This window comes from Gekko japonicus, unplaced genomic scaffold (assembly GCF_001447785.1).
Source record: "Gekko japonicus isolate JY-2015 unplaced genomic scaffold, Gekko_japonicus_V1.1 scaffold1876, whole genome shotgun sequence".
In the NCBI taxonomy this organism is placed as follows: Eukaryota; Metazoa; Chordata; class Lepidosauria; order Squamata; family Gekkonidae; genus Gekko; species Gekko japonicus.
In genome coordinates, this window is record NW_015169836.1 from 47,985 (window position 1) to 61,046 (window position 13,062).

The window sequence follows — 13,062 nt, forward strand, 5'->3', positions numbered from 1 at the left end:
GCAAGTATATTCTATCCTCCCCAAAGGTTAGATTAGGTTGAGAGTTACTGCCCCAAAGTCACCCAAAGTAGGTTTCGTTACAGGGTGAAGATTTGAATGTGGGTTTCCCCAGCCAGCAGACGCTCATCATTCATTACACCACATGGCCTCTGTCCCTAATGCCACTCCTTATGCCATATGGGAAATTGCTGGTTTACTTTACAGTTTGGTGTAGTGTCAAATGAGGATTGGGGAGACTCAGATTCGGATCTTCACTCAGCCGCAAAGCTTCTCCTGGGAGACCTTGGACTAGCTCCCGTCTCTCTCTGTCTGCCAGACCTACCTCACAGGGTTGTTGTGTGGATAAAATGGAGAAGGAGAACTACATGCCCTACTGTGAGCTCGTTGGAGAAATGTTGGGACAAAGATGTGAGATCCAGCTAGATAAGTAATGTACAGAAACTGCTTGGAAGCCTTGTGGTGCACAAATTACAGTCAAAATAGGGATCACATGGCAGTTTGAATAATCCTTGCAGACAACTTCTCCCCCCTCCCCCAAAGTTCATTAATATACAGATGCAAAACAAGGGTGACTCTATCACCACATCACCAAGGAAGTAAATAACATGCTAATTTTACCAATGAGGAAGCCAGCATGGGGGAAGTCTGGGTGACTCGCTGTCCGAGGTCACACACGTTGCATGAGTCAGCAGCAAACCAATACAGCCTAACTGTCCCATCCCATCTAGAGTTCCCTGGGCCTGTGCTCACACGCAGCACAGCCTGCATAGGACTGCAGCCTGGGGCTCTTGAATTTTCAAAACACTCCCTGGAATTCCCCTGCTTTTATTGCCACGTGTGTCTTTCTTTCCTCCAAAAAGAGTTTGTTTGGATATTTCACCTGCCACATTCTGAAAACTCAAATAATAATACACGGCTACCATCATGTCCACACTGACTGGGAAGTAAACCATACTGAACACAGTGGAACACTGTCCCAAGTAGTATTTAATTGGGCTGTAATGAATTATGCTGTAATTAAGTCAGAGGAGATGAAAAGAATCAAATTTAGGCCTTAGCTCTGGAAATAATATTAATAAAAATATATATTGCCTGCGCACTAATAGCAGATCGATGATAAACCCTAGTTCTGGCTGGTGGGAGAGGTCAAGTCCGTAGCCAGGATTTTGTGGCTTGTGGGGCAAAGTTTTTTTTTCTGATGGGGCTGCCATTATTTGCCATAGTGAAGGGGGGTGGCACACGCCCCTCTCCCTCCCCTCCTGCAAGATTTAAAGGGGCCTTAGGTCGATGGGCGGGGAGCATGTGGACCACCAGTTCGCTTGAGCGCGGAAACAGGGGGCCTTTAGGAAGCAGCAGGGCTTTAAGGAAGGGGGCTGGCCCTTTAAGGAAGGGGCAGCGCCCCCAACAGCCCCACCGTAGCTATGGGCTGGGGGGGGCTAAATCCAACTTCATCCCCATTCTTATTTATATTATTTATTTATTTATTTATTTATTTATTTATTTATATTTCGATTTATATACCGCCCTTGACCCCGAAGGGTCTCAGAGCGGTTTACAGAGAATATACTAATTGTTCCTAATCTAGGGCCACAGTTCATATGGGAAGGGGCTGCCTACCGGCACCCAGCGACGCGTTCTGTTGTTGTTTCCAGGCAGGCTTCTGATGTTGCTTCCGGCGCTTCGGATGGGCCGACAGCATCCTCAGCAGGCTTCAGATGGAGTTCCTCTGGCGCGCGGCTGCTCTGACTGCAGCTCCGGCTTACGTCCCTTAGGCTCCGCCGCGCTGCGTCTTCGCGGCGGCGTGGCGTCACAGCTCCGCCTCCATCCGTAGCCGCCACATCCTCGGATTCTTCACACTTTCCTTGTGAGGGCAGATTTGATTCCAGGAGTACCTTACAGACCAACAAAAGTTTCAGAGTATAAGCTTTTGAGAGTCAAAAGCTCCCTTCGTCTCTGTCAGGAAGGGCTGTTTCTCTACTGGTGGTGGTGGTGGTGGTGGTGGAAAGTGCCACCAAGTCACGGTTGACTTACGGCAACCCCATGTGGTTTTCAAGGCAAGAGACGTTCAGAAGTGGTTTGCCATTGTCTGCCTCTGCGTCACAGCCCTGGTATTCCTGGTATCTCCAAGTTCTAACCAAGGCCGACTTTGCTTAGTTTCTGAGATATGATGAGATAGGGCGAGCCTGGGCTACCCTGCTCAGGGTGTTTCTCTACTACCACCACAGATTTGTTATGCCCTGGACTTCCCACCACCTGAGAAAAATAATTTCTTTTCAGGCCTGCCTCGCACCCCCTGTTCCTCCCAGCCACATTTCTGCTTCCCCTTGCTAACCTACACATCAAGATCACGTGTAACCAAGCTATAGAGACAGGCTTGTTTGTAAAACGAGGGTAGAAAGAAAGAAGATACCTGTAGATGTGGGAAAGGGGTCTGCCGTCTATGACTCTAGAGCCAAATGTGGTTCAGTACGGAACTGAATATGGCTCTTATTTGCAAAGAAAACTAAATATTTTAAGGTATATCAGAGCGGCAGATGGGATGCTCGGATAACTGGTATGTGAAGGCAAAGATTTTTATGGGACTAAAGGGCTTCATAAAGATGCTTTACAGATAGGGAAATGATAGAGGTGAACAGTTACCGGCAGTCCAAGGACAAACCATGCATAAATTTATAGGCAGCGCACTAAACAGTGATGCGGGGTGTCCCTGTATATTTGCTCACTTATTGCAAGACTGTAGCCAGGGGTCGTTTCGTAGAAAAAGAGCTAGGGGAACTCATTAGCATAACTCATTAGCATATAGGCTGAAGCTTAACATTAAGTTTCAATGAGGCGATTCGCATGTCAGTATTTACATTCAAGTCAATACATAACAATAAAGATGCTTACAGATAGGGAAATGATAGAGGTGAACAGTTACCGGCAGTCCAAGGACAAACCATGCATAAATTTATAGGCAGCGCACTAAACAGTGATGCGGGGTGTCCCTGTATATTTGCTCACTTATTGCAAGACTGTAGCCAGGGGTCGTTTCGTAGAAAAAGAGCTAGGGGAACTCATTAGCATAACTCATTAGCATATGCCACACCCCCTGACATCACCGGGAGTGTGTCATAAGGCCACACACCCCGCCCCCAACGGTCCCAGCTGCCGGCGGCGGTCTTGCAGCTCCACTGCCGAGCCCCATGAGGGGCCCGGTGGTGGACCTGCAAGGCCAAAGGCCCTCCCTGGCCCCAGGGCCCCAGGCAGGCAGAGGTGGGGAGAGGCAGGGAGGAAGCAACTTACCCTCCCTCTTCTCCTGCCTCCTCCTGGCTGAATGAGGGCCGGAAGCGGGGCGGCCAGAAGCAGGGGCCGGGGCTTCATCATGTGCCCCGCCCCCCGTACCTCACCCGGGGGAACTGCGATCCCCCGCGATTCCCCCCGAAATGACCTCTGACTGTAGCCCTGTTCACGCATCACAGTGGCTACACATACATCCTGCCACATCTGTTTGAAAGAAAGAGTCAACACGAGTTCAATTTACAATTGTAGCAATCACTTTTTGGGATGCAGAAACTTTGTGGATTATTAATCAAGATGGCAATGATCAGTAATGTTAAGCTATACATTTTGAGATATATTTATTGGCTTTCTTATACTGGATCTTTGTTGATCTCTTGCTCTGAATTTTAATGTAGTTTGGCTCTTTAAAAGACTGCCCCTGCTATAGATAATATATTTTTTGAGATGAATAAACTTTATGGGGGGGGAAGTAAAATAGATTGAATTCCACTATGGTGTACTTACCCAATTTGTAAGAAAGGTAGCGGGAAGTCCAATGTAAGGATACATCTGTATTTACCTGGGGGGGGGGGGAAATTAAGCATTTTTTTTCATAAAGATTTGACAGAAGGTTTAGTAGCAGAGAAGGGTTTCTTTCAGTGTCACATCAGACCTGCAAAGCTGGAATGATGCTGCGTGCTCAAAGATATTCAGAGCAAAACTACTGATATGAAGAAATACAAAGTATTGAAAATGCACCACACAGGCAGAGCCAGATCATTACTTTCACAGACAGCTGAAAAGTTTTGAAGGAGATCTGGGTTTGTTCTATTTTATTTTGCCATCAAGTCACAGCTGACTTAAGGAGACCCTGTAGGGTTTTCAAGTCAAGAGGCATTCAGAGGCGGTTTGCCATTGTCTGCCTCTGCATAGCGACCCTGATATTCCTTGGTGGTCTTCCATCCAAATACTAACCAGGGCCAACCATGCTTAGCTTCCAAGACCTGATAAGATCGGGCTAGCCTGGGCATTTTCACCTGTAGTAAATGGGCTTAGCTTCCCTGTAAATAGGGAACTATCTCATTGGGGGCCTCCCTGACCCTGTTTTAGAGTCTGCCCTGTACCTGCCACGGCTCCTGTTGAACAGAGGTACCCTAGAAATTCCAAGGTGAAATTAAGTTCCCAAGAGCATGGAAAACCAGTTTGGATAGGAACCCACAGTTCATGACAAAAGGGAGCTTGTGGCTCACACCTGTGCCATTTTCCTGACCCTGAAATGGCCCTAAAGAGCTGCTATTTGCCCTGCTGAGGAAACTTAGGTGTTGCCCATCAATAAATGTATGTCCCCTCCAGTGGGGTAAATAGTGATTCCTCTGGGCTTTTTCTGATCGGAATCAGACTCCTGAGCACTTGGGAATTGTTTCAGCATAGTGCTTCCAGCACACTCTTGAACAAAAAGGACATGGAGGCAGACCTGTAACCAGTGTAATGTGTAGAATCATAGAATCATAGAGTTGGAAGGGGCCTCCAGGGTCATCTAGTCCAACCCCCTGCACAATGCAGGAAATTCACAAATACCCCCCCTCCACACCCACAGTGACCGCTGTTCCACGCCCAGAAGATGACAAAAAATCTCCAGGATTGCTTCCTAACCCCAAATTGGCAATCAGCATTTCCCTGGGTGTGTAAAAAAGGACCACAAGAGCTAAGCTTTCCTGCCCTCCCTCTGACAATTATCTGCCTAAGTTCACAGACTCCACATTGCTGTCAGATGGCCATCTAGCCTCTGCTTAAAAACCTCCAAAGAAGGAGAACCCATCCCTTCCCAAGGAAGCCTGTTCGGCCCCCTGAGTCTGATCACATTGCCTGTTTCAGCATCCTGACTCTGGTATTCTTTTGTGGTCTGCCATCCAAATACTGGCCAGGACCGACCCTGCTTAGCTTCTGAGATCTCACAAGATGGGGCTAGCCTGGGCTATCCAGGTCAGGGAAATCTCGCAATAAACACTCCAAAATGCCTCCTTTTCCGTCTGTCTGTCATCTCTCTCTCTCTCTCTCTCTCTCACACACACACACACAGAGAGAATCACTAGCAGCCTGCAGGGTCTCTAGCTGGTCTTCTCAGCCATTTAAGGCTACCCACTTCCACTGCTTTTACAAAAGAAAAAATCTTTTGGGGCCTCTTTTTAAAAAAAAAAGAAAAAAAAAAAGCCCAACCAGCCCACCTGCTGGACCCTGGCTTCATTTGCGAGTCTCCTTCTGTCATCCTGGAGTCCTTTTGTTCCATTTTTTTTGCCTGACCAATTTGGTGTCCTTGTGAACTGAAGTGGAACTCCTGAGGCCTCGGCCTACTGTCTTCTCCCTCAGGTGTTCTATTGTCACCCAGCATTAGGCTGTTAGAAGCTGAAAGCCTTACGGGGACTCTTCTTTTAAGTATGCTGGGAGAAGCGGTGGGAAGGGGGGGGGGCGTCTGTCTCTTCCCCCCCTCTCCTTTCACTTCAGGGGAAAAAATATATATAAATTGGCCTTGCGCTGAATATTTCAAAGACAGTCTCCTGTGGCTGGGATTCTGCTCATTATTGTGAGATGCTCACAAGCGAGGCAGAGAGCCATGAAGACGCACGGCTCTGGTGCCTGATACCTGATCACAGGAGAACCAGAGAACCAGAGTCAGCAGTTCAAGCAGCCCTTTCTGCCTCATCCTGCCAGCCCCTTTTGATCTGATTTGGGGGGGGGAGGGAGAGATAAAGGCCCTTTCCGTTGCAGGGGGATTATTAGGGGAAGATCTTTGTTGTCTGCCTTCTGCAGAGGGGATTCTTTAATCTGGAGAGAGGCTTTCAGATACCCGGGCATCCCAAACTGATTTCCACAATCAAATGTGGACAGCCGAGGTACTCATTACATGGTTTCTCGCCCTGGCATATTCCGGGAAGGGGTGACTTCTGTCAACTTGATAGCGCTCTCGTGCGAAGGCTTAGGTTTCATGCACAGCCCCAGGGCAGCTGCTTCTGTTTCCACCGCTTGCCTCAGGCAGCCAAGATTTCCATGGGGGAAAGAGAGCAGTCCAACTTCCATGGCAAATCTTTCACCTTGCCCACACTACCTTGTCGTTATTATTCCACTGTGTAGTACCTTCCATGTAATAGTTGCGTCCTACCTGTTTCTCATGAAAGCTTCTTCCCCTATAACCAAATGTCCGTGCGCTCTGTGAATTTTTCTCGATGCTGTATGAGAAAAGGGGATGGGCATCACGTTGTGGTCTCAAATGTTCATCTCAGTGTGTGTTCTTTTGTCCTCAGCTGCAGACTACAGAAACAGAGCAGCAATTCCCCATAAAGAAGGGAGGCGAATATCACAGTCATTAAGACTGTTTATATGTTTAGTTTAGTTCGGGCCGCAGTGGCTCAGAGGTAAAGCTGCTGAGCTGCAGACTGGAAGGTCTGTAGTTCGGCAGTTCGAAGCCCGAGTGCCACGTGATGGAGTGAGCTCCCATCTCTGGCCCCAGCTCCTGCCAACTAGCAGTTCGGAAGCAAGAAACTGCAAGTAGATAAATAGGTACCGCTCTGGTGGGAAGGTAACAGCGTTCTGTGCGCCTCGGCATTTAGTCATGCCGACCACGTAACCACGGAAACATCTTCGGACAGCGTTGGCTCTTCGACTTGGAAAGGGAGATGAATCCCAAGAGTCGGATTCGACTTTTTCAAGCAAGGGAAACCTTTATATGTTTAGTTAGGCCAGAATTGATAACACCAGTCATGATCCTAGGCCTATGACAGTGTGACCTACAGGTTTCAGGGAGGCCTAGTGGCTCCAGGGAAGCCTGTATGGAAGTAGCTATCAAGGCCTACATTTCCCAGGTTCCCTCTGGACCCTGTGATTGGTTAACAGGGGGTTTTAGAGGGGACACTAGCACCAGCAGAGGAGTAGAAGGTGGTGCCTGGGAAGAAGAGATAAAAGGCCTTGCCCTAAAGTGGGAGGGGGTTCTCTCCCAGGGAGCAGGGCTGGTGGGGCTGCGGCAAAAGGAGTGATCCCTCATCCAAAAGGGGTGAAACAAATTTAGAGTCCAGCGGCATCTTAAAGGTGCTACTGGACTCGAAGACCGATTTCACACAAGAGCTGCGCCGCGGTCCGCTCCTATTGGTCAATTTCCCAATAGGCCGCATTTTGACCCGCAGCTTCGCCCGATCCTGTTTATTTGAGGATCACGAAACCGCTGGGAAAATCGGGTGAAATCGGGTCAAAATGCGGCCACGCGGCTTCGAGTTGGAAATTGACCAATAGAAGCGGGACCACGGCGCAGCTCTTGTGTGAAATCGGCCTAATTTGTTCTACTGCTTCAGACCTACCTTTACTGTGCTCAATTTCCCTACATGTTATTGAACTACAGTTCTTGTTAAATCTCTTTAATAAAACTAGTTTGTTACTCTGCCTGGGTCCTCACGCCTCACTCGGTCACATATATGGGGAAACCAACTGGAAAAGGAAGGGAACTGCGGTGGCTCAAGTGGTTAAGACGCTGAACTGCAGGCTATGGAAGGTCAGTAGTTCAGCAGTTCGAGACCTGGGTGCCGCATGATGGAGTGAGCTCCCATCTCTAGTTCCAGCTCCTGCCAACCTAGCAGTTCGAAAGCAAGAAATTGCAAGGTAACAGCGTTCCGTGCGCCTTGGTGTTTAGTCATGCCGGCCATATGACCACGGAAACGTCTTCGGACAGCGCTGGGTCTTCGGCTTTGAAACGGAGATGAGCACTGCAACCCTAGAGTCGGATTCGACTGGCTTTCGAGCAAGGGAACCTTTACCTTTACCTTTACTGGAAAAGAAAGTATATAAAGAGGTATGGGGTGGGTGGCTCTGGGCCCTTCCGAGGAGACCCCTGCCAGAGTGGTGGAAGCCATTAGAGAACCTTTCTAGCCACTGCTCATGACACGAACCAAATGTGTTGCAAACACTGGGATGGGGTTTATGCTCCTCAAGGCAGTGGCCAGGCAGAGAAACCTTCAAGAGGTCTGCTGCCTCTGACGATGGTGGTTCCCTTCAGTCAGACATACAATGAACTGCCTTATACCGAATCAGACCCTTGGTCCATCAAAGCTCAATATTGTCTGCTCTGACTGGATTCCGGGAGGTGTCCTTCCCATCACCTGATACCCGATCCTTTTCACAGGCAGTGCTGGGGGTTGAATCTGGGACCTGCATGCCAAATGAATGCTGGGATGTAAGGGATGGTTTACAATTATTAATTGTTAATAGATGGAATTAGATTAAGATGTAATACCAAACTATAGAAGGGTAAGTTACCTATAGATGTGTGTAAGGAAAATGAAAGGAGGAGGTGAACTCGATTTAAGAACTGAGCAGGAGGTTGGAGCACTGTGGGAAGCCGAATTGGGGGGGGAGGGAGGAGGGGAGGATGTAGTGGTTTAAAAGTGTGTGAAGTGTAATTGATTATGTTTATTATATCCTAATAAAATGTTTATAAACAAAAAAGAAGTATTTCCTTTTTGGTGTAGTGGTTAGGAGTGCAGACTCTATCTGGGAGACCTGGGTTTGATTCCCCACTCCTCCACTTGCAGCTGGAGGGGGCCCAGGTCAACTTGATCTCCTCTGCCCTCAGAAGCTAAGCCGGGTCAGCCCTGGTAAGTATTTGAATGGGAGAGTGCCAAGCAAGTCCAGGGTCGCTTCACTGAGTCAGGCAATGGCCGACCACCTCTGAGCATTTCTTGCCTTGGGGTCACTATAAATTGGCTGCAACTTGACCACGCTTTTCATCCTCACTCTCCCCACCCCTGTGCTGATCAGAGCTGTGAATCTGGTGCTAGAGATGCCAAGAGTCCCCTTGTATCAGTCCCAGAGAAAACTGTGTGCAGGCGACACGTGTGTACAAGTTCCCTGGCAGGTTTGTTGTTGTGGCCAGCCCCGGATATCACGTCACACATTCTTCAGAGAGGCGATTCATTCACCCCTTGGGGGCTGCGCGAAGGACTTCTCCAAGGGATGACACACACAGGGCAGCAGCCACAAATCTGTCAGGGAGCGCACCTGTCTGCAATTGTGGGCTGGCTACCGCAAGCTGTTTCCTGCCCAGCGCGTCTGGCGCTCCCTTTTCCCATCTCACCCGGGTGGTGGGGCTACGGCGGCTCCTCCGTCGCTTTGATTGATTCCCCTCTGCGTGCTCATCACCTGCTTTGCAGTCGCCAACAAATCAAATCTGGGGTTGCTGGTTTTTTAAACGTTAAAAAAGGCCACCATTGTCTCCGTTCCTTCTCCCCCTCCACCCAGGAGCAGCTATTTTGGGCCACAGCAGCTGAGCCGCGGGAGAGAGGATGGCTAATTGTTCGCTAAAGCCTTCCCGGCTCACGCAGAGAGACGAGCACACATCATGCCGCACAGGCTCCTCCTCCGCCTCTCCCGTGTCCCTCTGTGACCTGAAAAGAGGGGGGGGGTGCGAGGGGGAAGAGAGAGCCCCCCACCGTGCCATTCAGGCGCCTTCTAAAATCCCAGCTGGGGGGGGGGGGGGGGGGAGGGGTGCGCGCCCAGCGTAAGACTTCAGAGGGTGCTGGCGCATGTGTGTGTGTGTGTGTGTGTGTGTGTGTGTCACACACATCACAACCCCAGGCTATGATACGACTAGCCAATCAGTGCACGCAGCCAGGGCAACACGGCCTCCCAGAAACAGCGCGGAGCCAATCGGAGGCCCTTGCCCGAAAGGGACGCTTTGGCACATGCAGGCAAACCGGCCCGCGCCGCCTTCACACGCGCCGGGAGCCAAGCGGACTCCAGCGCAGGGCAGGGGGAGGCGGCAGACGGGGCCGCGAAGCCACCCAAGGCGACTCTGTCTGACCTCCCCGGCGACCGTGTGACGCCCCCTGGAACCGGCGGAGGAGGCATTACATCAGCCCGGGCGCGGGGGAGGGAAGGCGCCGGGACCCAAACACTGGCGCTCTTAAAAGGGCAATCCCGGCCCCGCGGTTGCAGCGCGGCCCCTTCTCCGCCGCAGGTTCACTTCACTTCTTCGGCCCAATCTGCATTTAGAAGAAGAAGAAGAGGTTGGATTCATACCCCATGGCCCTTCATCACCCGAAGGTGTCTCAGAGCGGCTTACAATCTCCTTTCCCTTCCCCTCCCCACAACAGACACCCTGGGAGGTCGGTGGGGCTGAGAGAGCTCTTGACAGAAACGGATCTTTCCCAAGGACAGCTCTTATCAGAACTACGGCTTGCCCAAGGTCATCCAGCAGCTGCAAGTGGAGGCGTGGGGAATCAAACCCGGTTCTCCCAGATTAGAGTCCGCGCACTTCACCACAACACCAAATTTGCTCAGTTGTTTTACCAAACCCACCCTGGAACAGAAAAAGATGCCGTTCAAAACCACCTTCAACTACCCCAGGCCAACGCCCTACTGACTGCAGAGTCACTCCCGAATGGCCATAAAACAGCCATAAATCTGTGCAGACAGCCACCATAAAACCAGAGATCAAACTCGAATCTGCATTTGTCTTTCCCACCGGTGTCCCAGCCTTCAGACACCGTCTTTAAAAAAGCTGTCTACGTTTGGCGCCGTTTTCACACCTCAACAGGGAAAGACGGAGTCACAGCAGCAAGAAACTGATTTAAAAATGCAAATGCAGATTCAACCCTAAAGTGAAAGCAGCATGCAGTGTGGACACTGCCATAAAATGCGACAATCAAAGTGAAAGTGGCATGCAATGTAGACGGGGATTTCTGTTCCAGTGTGGGTTTGGTATAACAGCGGAGCAAATGCTAGATGCAGACTGGGGATCTGAGAAGTGTTCAGAGCGCTTCAGACACATTACTGGCCGAATTTGCATTTGCATTTGCTGCTCTGACGCCGTCTTTCTCTATGCTTGTTTGAATGTTGTTTGGAGAAGATTCTTTTAAAGCAGTGTGGAGGTGCAATGATAGTGGAGCCGCCCCGAAAGGACGATAAACATATGTGGACGGGCAAAAGTATGCTAGCACTCTTGAGGTGTGAAAACGACACAAAATGTAAACAGCTTTTTTGAAGACGGAGTCCAAAGGCTGGTAGACCGGTGGGAAAGACAAATGCAGATTCCGCCATTGTCACAGCAGCCCTTCAAACGACCCTTTAGACTCGCAGTGGAAAAGAGCCAGGGCCCAAGTCAGAGCACCTTGCAGACGAACAAAATCTGTGGTAGGGGAGGGGCTGCCCTGAGTCCCGGCTCACTTCTTCCGTGGCTCACGAGGAGAGTCTGCCTGCCTGCCTGCCAGTGGCGGAGCTGCATTTTTGGGACCCTGACGCTTGGGCTGTTACGGGGCCCCCTTCTGACTGGCTAAGGGCCGAGCTGCAGAAGGATCCAGCTGTGCACCAATGAAGGACTCGAGGGCCCAGCTGCCAAAACGCAGGCTACAAAGAGATCCTGGAAGGGTTTGGGTGCCGCTGGGAGGCCCCCGAGAAAATGTTGAAATCTGACCAATTGCAGGGACTTTTTGAGGCCATATGAAACGGGTCTTAGAGCAGATTCTAAGGTCAATATTAAGTTATTAAGTACTTCAACCCACTGGCCTATGATTCGATCACTAAAATAGCCTTAATTTTAATAACAAACACTTTACAAAAGATCTCCCATCAATTTTGTTGGAAATTCACACTTTCTTTTTTTTTTTTTTTAAGTTGCTTGGGCCTCCTCCAGGATGAGGGGCCCTGAAGCTTCGCTTCATTAGTTTCGTAGCACCCAGCCACCTATTCTGTGAGTCTTCAAGGTGCTCCTGGCTCTTGATCTTCTCTACTGCTACAGACAGACGAACACGGCACACTGCCCGTCTTGATCCCTCTCCTTTAAACTAGGTCATTATTCTTGTCCCTGCTGGGCACAGGGGAGGCTGAGACAGGCTGGTTCAGATTATATCGCATCGCCAGTTCTGGACTGGGAAACACCAGGAGAGATCGGAGGGAGTACAATGCCATGGAATCCGCACACACACACACACACACACACCCAGACAGGGTTGCCAGCAGGGGCAGATCAACCACGAAGCAGACGGAGCAGGGAAGCAGGTGCTTCGGGCACCAGGGCCAAAGGGGGCACCACGAAGTTGGGGAAGGGTGGAAAGCTTCGTTTGTAGAGTATATGGTGTTATCATCATATGCAGGGCTATTTTCGGGCAGGAACGCACAGGAACGGAGTTCCGGCTGGCTCCCAAGTTGGCCACGCCCAGCAGGAACTCATTAGCATAACAGGCCACACCCAAGAGCAGGAACTCATTCGGACTGGCTACCTTAGGGGTGTGTGGCCTAACATGCAAAGGAGTCCCTGCTACAAAAAAAGGCCCTGGGTTTGGACCACAAACAAGGTCAACAGAATAAGAAGCGAAAGGTGGGCGTGGCTGGATGACCACACTTCTGGTAACATGGGGGTGTGGCCTAATATGTTAATGAGCTGTGCTGTCAGGGCTGTGGCCTAATATGCTAATGAGCTTCTGCTCTTGGGTGTGGCCTATTATGCTAATGAGTTCCTGCTGGGCTTTTTCTACAAAAAAAGCCCTATGAATACATTTTTGTATTGCTGCAGCCTGCATTGTCTATCTGGTCAGACAGGTCAACCGCTACAATGGACTGGGGGGGTCAGTGTGGAAAGAAGGGGGGCACCAAGATGGGTCAGTGCTGAGGGCACCCGTGAGCCTGAATCCACCCCCGGTTGCCAGCTACAGAGGCCACCTTCCAAAGCATCCCTTCTCTCCAGGTGGACTGATCTCTGTCTCCTGGAGATCTGTTGTAATACTGGGAGAATGCCAGCCACCACCTGGAAGTTGACAACCCTAC